Genomic DNA, 14,446 nt, shown 5'->3' with positions numbered 1-14,446 from the left:
TGTTAGTACGAGTTCAGTGCCAGGTAAACACTAGGCTCGGTGTTGAACTAGACCAGCTAAAATAAAAATACAAAATGCTCAGTTTTCATGGGGAGTTTAATAGGCTTGTGTATCCTCTCTTCTGAGATTGCAGCATGGTGTTGCCATTCTAGAGTGTGCTTTAAATTACCCAGTTTAAGCTTAAAAAATAAGCTGGTTTGGATAGTGGTTTTACTGGCACCTGGAGTTTGATGCAGGCGGTAGAACCTAGCAGAGAAGCAGAACAAATACTTGAGCAATTAGCTGCTGATGTGCTGCACGTTGCCAGAATGAGACTCAGGCTGCGCGCCTTGATCTGCCTGGTGATTTCATTATAGGTAAAGGATTATTGCAGCAAGTAGCTCAGATTAGTAAACCGGAAAATAATCCTTGAGAAATGTAGAACAATTGGATTAGTAGTTGATGAGTTCTTGCAACCCTACTCCTAGCTTTAAGTCATGATCCAGACAACTTGAAATTAGAGCAGTATTAACCTAGAGCTGCACTGGAAGAAATTCAACCGTAGGCTGGCAATGAGGTTAAACAAGCCCTGAGATTTTTATCATGGATTTAAACAAGCCTTTGGCTTCAGGAGAGATGCAAATTGGAGTTGAAAATGTCTTGTCAGAGCCCTGGGGATAAAGGAAGGGGCTAAGGGCTTCAGTTCTCTCGGGCAGGTTGGGTTCCTGCTGTTCCTTAAGAGACCAAATTCGTATGGTTTAAAATCCATCCCAATCTGTCACTTGTCTCTAAACCCTACTTCTAGCTAGGCTTAGATTCAGTGCGTGTTTTCTCAAGGCATCAGGCCCTCATGTTGAGTTAGATATAAAGAGATAGATGGAAATTAGGCTCTGTGAATGTCTGCTCTGCATCTTCAGTATGGAAACAAATCTAAAGGAAAAGCGGCTTTCAAATGGAATAATTTGAGCTGCAGGTTGATGAATGTTTCCTCTGGTGACAGTGCCGATTTAAGCAGCCTTCATCCATCACGGGCTGTGTGCTGCCAGCTGTGCCATGACCCTGTGGTGCTGCTGGTACCACTGGACAGATGGACACTGAGGCAGTGAGGCTGAGGAGCTTTTTTGGGTTAGCCCACAGAAGCTTACTTTTATGTTGAAGCCAGATGTGCATGGAGAATTTTTACCTGTTCCATACTGTCTGGTTTTTATTTATTTTTTTAAGACTGCTAATATGAGAATTTTTCTTTTTTTGAAGCTAACAGGGAGTTAAATTCCAGTAGAGAAATAAAAGTTGTATCTTTGTTGGTATCGCTAGTCTGGAGGCTTTTCTTCAAGGGGAAGTTTAAGGTACTGGCAGTGTTTGGGGTGGGAGGGTGAGGAGGGAAACCAATCCTAACAGGCAGTGATATGACTGTGTTTTCCCCGTATGTGTTTCAGAGACTCTGTAGAAGATGCTGCATTTGTGTACGGATACTATTTCAATGTTTTAAAATAAGAACTGTTGGGGTTTTTGTTCTTTGAGAATCTCTGTATGTTGTTTTTTTTTTCTTCCCTAATATAGCCAAAACTGTCAACTTCCTCAATAGAAAGGACTCTTACTGTGCTGTGGAGTGTGGCTTTGGGTGCTGCGTAGGTTGTTCAAAGCTAAATGGTGGCAACTTCACTCGTCTTTAGTATGGATTCCTGAAGAAGTGTCTGGTAAACTTCTCTAATGACCTAATCTGAACTATAGTTAACCTTGTCTGATCCTCGTGTGTACAGGGGAAGTAAACCGGCACGCCCTTGTGAGCTATTCCAGTTCATTGCAGTGTCCTATGCAAGGTGATTCTGGAAGAATTTATTCTGCTGTAGCTGTTCTGCTGGTATCTTTGTGTGAATGACATAAGAAAAATAATGAGAAAACCCAAGACCAAAAAGATTCTCTGGAGCTATTCCTTCAATGGATTTATCTTACTTTCAAACGCTTCCTTAGACATTTATCCTTATGGTAGGAAAAGAAAATGCAGAGGGCTGTGCAAAATGTTTTTTTCTTCCATTGAAGATGATGGTTTATGTATTGCTGAAAAATTTATTTGTATCAAGTACTCTTATTCTGAAGCCTTAGTGGTCATGAAATGGTCTGAGAGCAGTTACAGTGTTTTATTTTACTTAAAAGTTGCAGGAAGAAAATATTGGCAGTCAAGATGAGTAAAGAGATGTGCAGCATGATGGAGTGTAAGACAGGGATAAAATAAATCATTTAAAATGAAAGCTATTTGCCGTGTTCCCTAGCCATTCCCAGGGGTGAGGTGCATTAAGACATTGTGCTAACTTAGTGATACTGCACATAATACTTCTGTCAGTACTGGCGAGCATATTTTCTTATTAGCATATTACAGCTAAATATTTCTATTTGTTATTATTGGTCTTATGACAATGCCTATTGTAAAAAGAAAAGTCTGATAGTCAGCCATTTTCAGGTATTGGGAAGGAAATGTCAGTTATTTGCATGTTCTTCTATTAGAAATGAATCTAGGTGTGAATTTTTTCAAAAAATTTTTCTCACAGCTCTGTGCAGCCTGGGCCTGTGGCCCCAGTGCAGTGTTGGGCAGTGTCTGGGTTTGGGGAAGGATGACCCAAAACACAAGTGTGGTCGTCTCCAACCTGTGCAGCAAGAGAGTACTGAAATAGCATTTCTTCCTATCATTCCTTAATTGTATCATTTGTGGAGGAATGGCTGGGTTTGAGTTAAACTACAATTGCACAGATTTATAATTACACATTCAATGGTCTGAATCTCCTTGTGTCTCAGTTTTTGGGCAAGAACAGTAAAGTGGAAGTTACGGAGGCCAGGAGGGGAAAAAAAGAAATTTCTTCTCTCTTGTGCTTCAAAAAAGAAAAAAGCTGTCCTATTCAGGTGAAAGGGAGCTTCTTGAATTTCTTTTTACCACATTCAGGCAGCCAGAGTTTTTGTTTTGTTTTTCCCTTCGCTAAAACCTACATCATTAACTGTGCGAGAAAATTGCCATGTATTGCATTGGTAAGACTGGGTCGTGTGCACCTTAACGTGATGATATAGTTGATTTTTATCTTGTGTATTATGGAGACCAGTATATCTTTCTTCTCTGAATGAGTGATGTTTTGGTCTTGTACTTGCGTCAGCGAAATGCCAGAGAAGACGAGCTCTGTCTGATAGTTGTATTTTTAGGAGCAGATGGGAGCAGATTAGTCCCGTTGTAATTGTGTTTGAGGAGCTCCAAGTAGCAGCATGGTACCTGTAAGTATTTTTGAACTTTTAGGCTGTGCAGTATGAAGGCAATACCGGAATTTATTTACGTGTGTGTGTGTGCATACTTGTATATAATAATAACGTGTGGATTTAACTGGTGCTTGCCTGTTACTCCTTTGTGACTAAAGGGACTGTTAATTTAGCATTGTTTCTATTATGCTTGCCTTTGATTGAAGTTGCTTGAAGTATGGACTCAAATTAGCATAAATGGTGAAGGAGGGATTGACTCACCGTGGCTCTGCGTTTGACTGTTTTGAAATCTAATGACTCATGCGATAGATTTCAAATGGCTGCATGTCCCCCATATTTGTTGTCCGAATTTATTTTTAAATCAAATTACTGCAGTCATTTGAACAGTTGGCTGAAGCATTTTGAGAATGCATTGTAGACAGGAATGCTGTCATAGCAGAGAAGTAAAAAAGCAACTTTAGGAAGTTTCTGTGCACTTGCATTCCTAGGCATTAACCTCGTGTATCGATGCCTTGAGTAAGTTCGGGCTCTAAAAGTAGGCATTTTAATTGGGTTTACTCTTATTTGTTGCATGGCCGTGAAATAGCAGCCTGGGGCAATAAGCCCTGTTTTAGTGGTATGCTGGCTATTAATGTGCTTGTAAGATTATAAAAGTTAAGAGAATAAAGGACAGTTTGGAAACTTTAAGAGAAAGGCACCTGAAATGCTGAGTGTACCGAGTGTGCTCTTAGCTGTGTTTATATGATGAGGTGGTTAACGTGCTGTTAGTGAATTTACCCCAGTCTTGCCGTGCTCTGAAAGTCACTGCTCACAGTATTAACAGTGGGAGGAAAAAGCTGCAAATCTGACTGCTTGAGTCTCCTGTGAAGCACATCTGTGTGATGCTTGTGGTTTTCTAGCACAAAAAGTAGTGATTTTACAGGCTTCTGTTTTCTGGCCCTATTCCTTTTATTACTTACCCGTATCATCTTGAATTTCGGCATGTAATTCAGTGTTTCTGTTTTGTTGTGGAAAAAAAGGTGCCTATTTATGTATTCTCATTGGTATTCAAGGTCGTACAGATGATTTAAGAAAAATGGTAACGTGACTCCATGTCATGACTTGCACTTGATTTACAGGCCTGGAATGGATATAAAATGCTGCACCACAAAGCTAGCAGCCTCTTATTGTGTGTGCTAAATAAAACTAAAATGTCCCAGAGTTGATGGTGTTTATTTGGCTTTGTTGTAATAAGATTTGACTTTCAGTGGAGTGCTTGTGGCAGGAAAAATCTTGAGTTCTACAGTTTTTGCTGTGTGTATTACTCCCCCTTTGTGGGGAGATGCCTGTATTCAGAGCCTTGCCACACCTGAGCTAAGAAAACACATCCTTTCTTTTGGTGCTGATGGGAAATACTGTCTTTGGTATATTTTGGAACACAAGCTGTTTCACAAGTTACAACATTTTTTTTCATTTTTTTTTTATTGAAAATGAAATGTTTCTGAAAGTTGAGGTAGTTGTTTCTGATTCAAGAAGCATTTGCTCGATTGTATTGTAAGAGTTTTTGATAAAGGCTTAAACAGCACCTTTTCCTGTTGAGCGTTTTATTGCATGCATGCTAAACCAAGGGAGTAATTGGGATTCAGACTGACAAAAAGCATGTGGCATACCGTGAGTTTATGCTGAGATATGCATTACAGTTATCAGTATAATTTTACAGGACTGTCCTCTGGTGTACTCAGACTGTTAGACACTTGTTGGTTATATGGAGCTTATTTTAACTTGCCTGTAGATGCCTTTTACAACACAAGCAAAAAAAATAATATGGTGGGATAACTATTTTTCTTTTTAATAGCCAAGCGGTCTGTTTTTGTTGTAGTAAGATAGTATATCTATTTATCTGTTCCAGCTAGAAAGTGAAAAATGAATGAGAACTGCTCAATTTGCAGTGTATTAATTTCAGACCATAGGAATCAGCAAATCTGGCTCGGTATAAGTAATAATCTTGTGTTGCCTGGCCCTTCCACTTGAAGCAGACCAAGGTCTAAGGTCTATGAACTCGGGGTTGGGCTTTGCAGTGAGCTGCGGTTTCCATTGCCCATCTGTATGGGGAGAAGAGGATGGTAACCTGAGCTCTTTCTGAGGCGCCGTGTGATCCTTCTCATAAAAACATAGGTCTGAAGAGCTCCTTCTGCAGAAGGGGAAGAACTCTGATAATCTTCAGCCCAGGGGCCTTGTAAACATCCATTGCTAATGAGCCTTCCTCTTTGGAAGGGATCAAAAAAATTTAATGCTTTTCATGAAGATGCCTAATAAGGCACAACTGAATCAAGCAAAACTATCAATTAAGCCTTCTATTGATTTTTTTTTTAGTATAAATGAGCCTAAACGCAAAGAATATCTGGTCTTGCCTTTTCCTGGCTGTTCTGTTTTGGTAAAGATTTTGCCATTAGTGTTAGCTCAGTTTTAAATCTCGCTTCTGTGTACTGTTCTTGCTTCCTAAACCTGCTGAATCCTAGACTACAGGACAGTACGCTGAGTGCGTTAAGACCCGAGTCTAATTAGTGTTTTTGTTCTGGGGGCTGTTGTGACAGATAATGTTTTGTTGAATGGCAGGTAATAGGTTTATTATGGAGAGAGCACAGCATATGAGTATCTTCAAAGGAGACTCTATCTGTATTGGCCTTTTCTCCTCTTAATTATTCAAATGGGAAATTTTGTTTGAGGGCAAAATGTATGACTATATTATTCTAAATAGTAGCAGCAAAGACTTCTTGTATTTTAAGTGACACCAATTAAGTAAGAATAATTGTGATCTTTTTTTTTAAAGTAGTGCTATGCAGACATCTGGAAAAAAAAAAAAGCCCCCCGAAGAAGAAACCAGTAGAGTGCAATATTAACGTCACAGTATGCTTGCTTTAAAAAAAAAGGGGGGGGGGGATAGTTTTGGCAGCAAAAATCACAAAAAAGTATTACATTAAATATTGCCAAAATACTTTTCATAAAAAGCATGTCTTGCTGAAAAGAATCTTTCAATAAACAATACTTGACATGAATACTATTATAAGAAACATGAACTCTGTCAGAATATTACATTTTTTGTGCTTTTCCTGAGCAATCAGTACAGTGTAAAGTGGAACGTGCTATTCCTGTCACTTCAGTTGGAGAAGAATTCACTTTTTGTTCTTATGCATTTTTCTTGAAGGGATATTTAATACGTTGAACATATATGAGAATATTCTTCATTAACTGCCTACATAGGGAGAAAAATATTCAAAGCAATTGTACTAAGTTACATCTTGAGTCCCTCCATGCTAACGTGCTAAATGCCGTACAGGTTAGACGCCAGCTGCCTTTCAACAGGTGCTGCTTACCTCTGCTCTCTGCTGATTGTCCCCGTGGAGTAAGAGGATTGAACTGGCGATGGCACGTCAACTTCTCAGGCCAGGCATGATCTACTAATGCACGTTCATAAAGAAGTGGGTCAGGACTACTGGGCACGTATGCATTTTCACCCTAATCTGCCTGAAAGATGAGTACGGGAAGTTAACCAGCAGGTCTGGTTAAACACAAGCCCGTCTGTATAAACACTTCCAGCCTTGTTGTGAAATTAATAAATTAGTAATTGGTGTGGGAATGAAATGCAGGGTTGCATACAGTTGTTCAGTGTGTGGGCAGAGAGTAAGTAGTGCTGGCATAACTTAAAAATCATTAATGGCAGTAATGACTTGATTTATCCCTGTGGCTCTGACTATGGCAAACCGAGCTATGATTTGAGACCAAAGCTCACGGGACCAACATTTGGTCAGCAGTCATTGGTATTAAAATCTCTGCAGCAATAGACAGTCAGCTTCTGCGTCGTCTTCTGCCAGTTCAGCAGAAGGAAATTCTGTTGTTCTAGGTTTGTCTCCACGTAGGTGGGGGCTTGAGGACTCTAAATCTCAGCATGGTGATGACTGACTTCTGGGAAGGTGTTTGGTTAGATGTGTCAAAGTTGTACTTCGAGCAGTCACCAGTGTGAGGCCAGAAAATACTTGGCCTACAGAGCAGAGAGTACTTTGTAACCTGGTAAAAGCTGCCTGCTCAAAAGCACGTGAAGAATCATGCTCTCTCTCCTCTCACTGCTTGGATGCCTAGAAACATTTTCCCTGCAAGTGGTATAAATTTGCTGATTATTCCCAGGAAAGATTTCTTGAAATAATCTTGAAGGAATGAAAGGTCACTGAGCAAGGAGGGCATAATTCTCCCAACTGGATAATTAAAAAGAAAATTAAAAAGTGTGTTAAGTTGGAGATTGACTTGTGGCCATGCTTTGAGGATTAAAAGGGCTTTTTCATTTCAGATGGAGGAGGTCAGGATTGGTGGGAGGAGAAGCTGCAGCTGCTGGAGCAATTGGGCAGTGCAGTGAAGCCACATTTGTCATTTGCTTACTGAACCATGAACGAGAAACCAGAATAACTGAACAGCAGTATGGCTATCTGCTGTTTTCTCCCGATTTTAAGATATTTAATTTCACAGCTATAGTTTTCAACCTGGCTGATCGGTCTTTAGTGCAGGTAGATTTCTGGGCATCTGAGCAAAGTGTATTGAATTAAAAACTGTGAAGATGTTTTTTGTATAGACATGGTTTGCCTTTAGAAAACGAAAATAACAGCAACTTCAACTGAAGGATGGAACTTTCCACGTTCTTTGCATAGCCTGTACTCAGAGCAGTCTGTTTTCTTCTTTGAAGAAGTATAGCCTGCACTTTTGAAACCGTGTGCAGTCAAAAAAATAAGATGGATAAGCTAAACTACGAGTGTGCTAACTAGAGGGTAACAGCAAAATAATGCCATGGTAATGCCAACAAATGACAAAATTGCAACTTCAGCGGATACAGCATCAGGTGTTTCAAGTCTAGACTTAGTATGTCTGTTTGTAGAGCTGCCGCGTTTTGTGATCTGCAGCATTGAAAGGGTTGGAGCCGTTGGGCTGATTGTTGGCTTTTGCTTGTTAGCTGCGGCTGGAACCCATGAGGGCACCTTGGATGTCTTCCTGTGGTGTCACCTCTGAGAAACAAGGAGGCTGAAGGTGCTGGTGTGAAGTGTGATTGTAGGCTTCTAGTTCGCAGCTTATTAGCTTCAGGCTTATTAGATATCCGGGCTTAGTAGCTTAGCTCTGTGTTGTTGCCTTGGCTGAGTGACTGCGTACTTGAGTTTGGTCTGTGTACTGGCTTCTTGGCATACGTTGACGATGTTTTGCTGGGCATCTTGGGAATACTTGAAGGCAATGATGCTCTAAGGGTTGCAGTCAGCAACCTGCTCTGGTGTTATATTGACCAACGAACTGGTTTCACTTTTGTCAGTCCTTAAAGAAAAATGATTTGTGCTTGGACTGCCATTAATTGCAGACATACCTGGAGGTCCAGGAAAGATGTAGCTGTCTGACTTAGTTTATGGACATGATGGATACAACAGCACATTCTTTCTCCATTAATTTTTGCAGTGCTTTGATCTGTGCCTTGGGGGTATATGGCTTTGGCCTCACTGCTCTTTTGTTGTTGTTTTAACTTGAAAATGATTTCTTATTTCTTGAACAGAAATCAATTGTAGGTATTTTAAAAGGCATTTCCATCTTGTAATCACGTTTTTCTATGTAGAAGTAGCATAGGTCTACCTTGACTTACTTCTCAGACCCTAGACTTTTCTTAAAGTATTAAAAGAAAAAAGCGATTGCAGGAAAAGTTCTAAGGAACACTGTAATACAGCTTGTAACTGAATTCAGGGTTGAAGAAGAAGAAGGAAAAAAAAAAAGCACTAAGCATTGTATTCTTCAACTGGAAAAGTGGAATTCACTTACCATGGGCTGCTTCTAGGTATCATTTCTGTTAGATGAAGAGGGATGTGCATTTTGATGAGTTGAGTCGTGTACAACGGGTACATGTAGGTAGCACCCAGGGCTATGCATTGCTCATTGAATTAAATACAAGCTTTCAAAGTAGTTTTGGTAAGTCTTTGCGTATTTTTGATACATTAGGGAGGGGAAGTGTAGATGTTTTTATATTCAAGTGTGTCTTCTGGTAAATGCTTTTTCAAGGAATTTCAGTGGATTCATGAATGTCTCTGGAATCAGATTTAACAGCTCGGTCTTTCTGCTGTTCAAAATTGTGGGTGGAAGCGCATCTGTTTACTAATATGTCATGCTGTTGTCTTGCGTGTGCTGTATTATGTTAAGTATCTTCTAGAAGATGTTCATGGGAGTCCGCTCTATAAATTGAATCCGTTCACTGACATAAAAGGCTACATACTTGTTATTGCTTTGGTAGGAAGAAAATTTAGATTGGAAGAATTAAAAAAAAAAAAAAAAATGTAGCTGAGCTATTATTTGGCCATCATAAATGAGGCATTCTTCACCTCATCCTTCTGATGCAACAGGATTTTATTGCAGAGGAGATGTTTCTTCCTGACAGCGTTGTGCTGAGAAGGGGGTATTCCATATTCCAACAGCAGAATATTTGTGAGGCACCTGTTCTGCTGAAACAGTTTTTTTTTTTTTTTTTTAATAAATTGTGGAACAGAACTTCTTAACAGTTTTCAGTGATTGCGTCAGACTTGCCTTTTATGTTGCTTTTTTTTCTTATTATTACCTGGCACTATCTGAAGGTTCAAAGGGGTGATTTAGTTACCCGCTGTTTGTCGTCACTGGGTCATATTGTTATCAATTTTGGTCATTTCAGTTCACCATTGCACACCATTCCTATACACAGGAGACTGTTTTCAGTACAGTGGAAACAGATAACTTCAAAGGAGAATTTTGGCCTAACTGTGTGCAGCAAAACTGGGGAGGATGTCCTCAGAATAAATATTTTAGCTCAGAGTGTTGCCTGTAAATTGTCAGTTAGTTTACCAACGTGTGCCTAACACCATGCGTTTGTAATTTGACTATAGCTCTCGGAAGTATTTGTTTCACGCTTAAACTGAGCACTATATAAGTGATGAAGGGGCACAAAATTGGATTTTGTGAGAATAATTAGGAGTGAACTCCACCTCAGAGTAAACATCCTCAAGCAAGAGAAGTGCTCCTGTCGGTTTAAGCTTCAAATATTAAGTAGGGCATACGAGTGGTGACTAGCTATGTAGGATCATTGCTAGGGTCTGCTTCCTACACTGGAGAAGCAGAATGTAAATTGTCTACTGTGATTTCGCTTCCGTCAATAAAATGCAGCCATACGTAAAGCTTCCCACTGGGTTTGGAGTGCGGTAAGTAAAGTGAACCTCTGATACCCCTGCTCGCACGCCCGTGGCAGGCATAGCGGGTCAGCTAGGGTTTAACCCAGCTGGAGAGCGAGTTGGTCTTGTAGATTCTTCCTGTTCCAGGTAGCATGAACCAGGAGATTAAGAACATTGCAAGATGGCATAATGTTCCCTGTTTCTGTTCTTGTCAGTTTATTCCCTTCTGTCTTTTACAGTGTTACAGAGTTTGAAGATGCACTGTAAAATATTCTGCTGTCTTGAAATGGTAATTGTAAGAGTTATATGTCAAATTAACATTCATCTCAACTATAACAGTGATTAAGTACCTACTCACTGCAAGCAATTTCAAGCAAACAGCCTGCAATTACAGCTGTCCGGCACCGTGCATCATCGAAGCTGAGCTTTGAGTGAAGGCCTCCAGATTAGTAGGCGGTTTGTTTGAACTAAATTATTGAGTATAAATATCAGTAACCAGAAACAAATCTTGTGAATGATGAAATTCTCCACTAACTGATGATGGACTTTGGACTGATTAGTCTTAATTGTTACGTAAATATACAAGTCTTGTTTAATTGGGTACTTAAAATCATTTATGCTTTAAAATCAATTATGCTTCAAACCTTGATATTCAGGGCAAGCAGCATTTGAGGGCTTTTTTTTTTTTTACCGCAACTATTTAAAAGAAATAATTCTGGACATTGGAGTCGAAAAGCAAATTACTTATTTTTTTCATTTTTTTTCTTGCCATTGATTGTTTAGTCCTCTAGTTCCCTGTAAGCATATCAAATGCCCTGAACCTAAAATAATTTCCAGCATATCCCTCAAAAGTATTGTACCTGGACAATCTTACAGGCAGCTTGTGGACCTGTGGTGCAGCACTTTATTTATGGTCTTAAGATATAGTGATGCTTGCCTTAGGGGCTGTAAGCTTTCTCTTCGTTGGATTTTGCATATGTTTTGCGTTTTGGGTGAACATCAGTGAAAGCATTGGGAATCAGAAATCAAGAGCAAAGGAAAGAATCTAATAATTGGAAAGGAGCAGTAGAGGAGGTAACTTTTCAACATCTCTTTGCAGCGGAGATTAAATGCTGGAAAATGTGTGTATGTATATATACACACACCGCATAGAATTATCATGGGATGTAACTGGCTTTCTTGAATGTGTTCTTAGAAAATGAATAAAAAATAATGCACGTAATAAGTGTCAGCTTTCAATTAAATGTGCCCTAATCAATTTTTCATTCTTTAATGAAAGAACAAGCACATGCCAGTATCTGATGCGCTGATGTTAGCAGCGTTCAGGTCTTGACAATTAAGTAAGCTTTGGCAGTCTATGACGAACTTCTAAAATTGCGTAATGCTTGCTTTGCCTACTAGAAGGGAGCTAGATGGCGCCATTGGCCTGTCTTTTGCCTCCACAAATTTGGGTTCAAAAGGTGCGTTTCAGGTAGAGAGAACTCATGCTGCCCTCAGAGGTCTTCTCCTGGGGAGGTGGAAGTGGCAGGGAGGCTGCACGTAAAGGTGGGCAGCGTCCCATAGCTGGATGCTGCTTTCTGCAGGTTTGTTTTAGTTATGGTATCGGTTGTAGAAGTGATGGTGACTCATTAGTGCTGCAACACACATGGAGTATGTGGAGAGGTTGCCGCGTGATCACTTCCCTCTTGGGGTAAGGAAACTGTATACGGACTTCATAGCAAATACGAAGTGTGTTTGTTTGTTTGTTTGTTTCCTTTTAGAAGCAATGGTGCTGTGCGTGTACGTGCGTGAGACTTCAGAGAGTGGGGAAGAAGGTTCAGAGTGAGCACAGGAGAAGGGTAGTGCCACTGACACAGTGCCATCCTCATGCAGGAGGAGGTAGATCGGGGAGAGAAGAAGAGTCATGTTCTGCCTCCCTTTCCATCTCACTTTGTTCTGAGGCCCTGAGCATCACTTTTATGCAGCTTTTTCATTAGTAAAGTGAAGGAGCCCAGCACGTGATATGTTGTGTGCTCTCAGTTCTTGGTGAGATTGTGGGTTGTTAAACCTGGTTTTATGGAATAGAACTGTGAGATCTGGAGCTCTTGAAAACTGGCTAATAGCTAAGAAAAATTCTTCCATGCAAGTTGCACAACTGAGGTTTATGGTAGTGCTCATTTGTTCATCACTGAGACGGGCGGCGAAGTATCCCAATTCTGATTACAGCTGCTGGAGTCAGGCATGTAAATATTTATGCAGCTTGATTTTAGAGGCTCTGGCTGGAGTTTCTGTCTGTAGCGTTGCAGGTTATGTAAAACTCTTGAACCTCCTTGCTCAGTTTGACGTGTACGCACTCTGCTGTTACTTGGAGATACTGTCCCTTCACTTACTTCTCGTAACTATGGCAGAGGCATGTAGTAACAGTTTATGACCATGTGGTGTCTTCCTGCGTTTCAGCCGTTGTGTAACGTGCAGAGATGTTTATTGGGCAAAGTACAGTTATACAATGTAGTGAGCCCAACAAGATTATAAAAATCCTCCGTCAGGATGCCTGCATCCTTTCAGGCTGTGGCTTGCAACTTGAACTGTTGCACTGAGCACAGACTGGAAGAAACACCGCGGAGGAGTTGGCCGAGACAGTCTCTAGAAGTCAGTACGGGTTTCTGGAGGTAAGGGCTTCTCTGAATCCAAATGTTAATGGGGATGATTTACAGGAATTCAGCTGCTGTAGTGTAGGAATTATTAAATAAGAAAACTTAATCCTGATATACTCAAGTTTTGAATAGCTTAATTTTCAATATACCCAGGATTTGGAGACTTAATTTTTCATTTAAAAATATCAGCATCACTGTAAAGAGAGATTCAGAAGTATTTACCGTCTTTTCTGTTTGCCTGTAAACTTGGTCTCCCTTTTAATTTAAAATGGGAGGAAATTATACGACGTTTATGGAGTTTAAAAAAAAAGATTTTAAGAATGCTGGACCCCAGATGTACAGCATCTTGGTCAGTTTTTGAAAGTGTCTTGAATTCCAATCTTTTTTTAATAAGTTATGTTAAATGGAAGAGAAAAGCTTAATTATTTCAAGTTATGCCTAGCAGAACAACTATATATCTGTGTGTGTGTGTATTGTGTAAATTGTGTAATCGCTTACTGGTTTTATAATGCTTACTGGACTTGAATTGCTTTCTTCCAGCAAGGAGTATCTGTTTCAAAAGTAGACTTAAGAAAGTCAAAATCTTTGGAAAGGAGCTTCATAGTCAGAGTTGAAAAACTTGGCCCATTACCTAGGTTTGCTTAATAAATGGAATTTTTCCTAGATGAGTCTCTAACTTCACCTTTGTTTTAATGTGATGAAGGTCTTGGAGAAAAGGAGCTTTCATCAAAATGCCAAGTAGAAGTACAAAGAAAGCTGAGAAAAGATCCAGTGTGTGCTCAGGTTGCTTTCCGAGTGCTGTAAAGGAGCTTAATGAACTGTGTATTAACATTCATAATAATGTGGAAGTTTCTGAATTCTTAGATTATTAATGCTTCACAGCGGGACTCTAAGGACTGTATGCTATTGTAAATCAAATTAATGCCTACTGTAAACAGGGATGGATGTGTACTTTGCTGAAGGTAAGACTACGAAGTAGTAATATGTTTCATAAAGGACAGTGATACGGTATTTCATTTTTATTTATTTTGTCATTGCTATCTAGAGAATAGCAGTTGTCATTTGGTGTCAGTCATATAGTGTCAAGCTGTAAAACTGTCTGTCAGATCTTGCATACGTCTTTGAAATGTATTCTTACAGTTTCTTCCAGATACTCCTTTCCTGTTCATTCATTAGGATATTCGTTAGGACGTAGATCATCGTACATGTTGAGTGCATCTCCTATGGAAAGTAGTGCACATACTGCATAGAATTTTGGCAAAACCGTTGCCTATTGGAACAATAAAAAGAGAGAAAAATGGTGTGAAAAATAAGCAAGGAACAGCTTGACAAATAATGTTTTTGACCAAACTTGCACATTAATGTTGACCAATACCTCTTGGAAATATTTGTATTGAAGATATTTTTGTT

At 39.7% G+C, this 14,446-nt stretch overlaps 1 protein-coding gene across 3 annotated transcripts in view; it reads left to right on the top strand.

Moving 5' to 3' along the window:
* SLC23A2 (solute carrier family 23 member 2) overlaps positions 1-14,446 on the top strand; it is a 61,708-nt gene that overhangs the window by 5,038 nt on the left and 42,224 nt on the right. The window contains exon 1 of one of the 3 annotated variants that reach the window (XM_080568351.1): positions 6,123-13,051. The exons of the other annotated variants lie outside the window; for them this stretch is intronic. The gene's annotated coding sequence lies outside the window, so the exon portion shown is untranslated. Of the gene's footprint in view, positions 1-6,122; positions 13,052-14,446 lie in introns of those variants that run through there. 3 annotated transcript variants of the gene reach the window in all.

Source organism: Anser brachyrhynchus, assembly GCF_964034855.1.
Source record: "Anser brachyrhynchus genome assembly, chromosome: 26".
Classification (NCBI taxonomy): Eukaryota; Metazoa; Chordata; class Aves; order Anseriformes; family Anatidae; genus Anser; species Anser brachyrhynchus.
The sequence above is the reverse complement of the archived record's forward strand: the minus strand, read 5'-3'. Positions and strand labels throughout refer to the sequence as shown.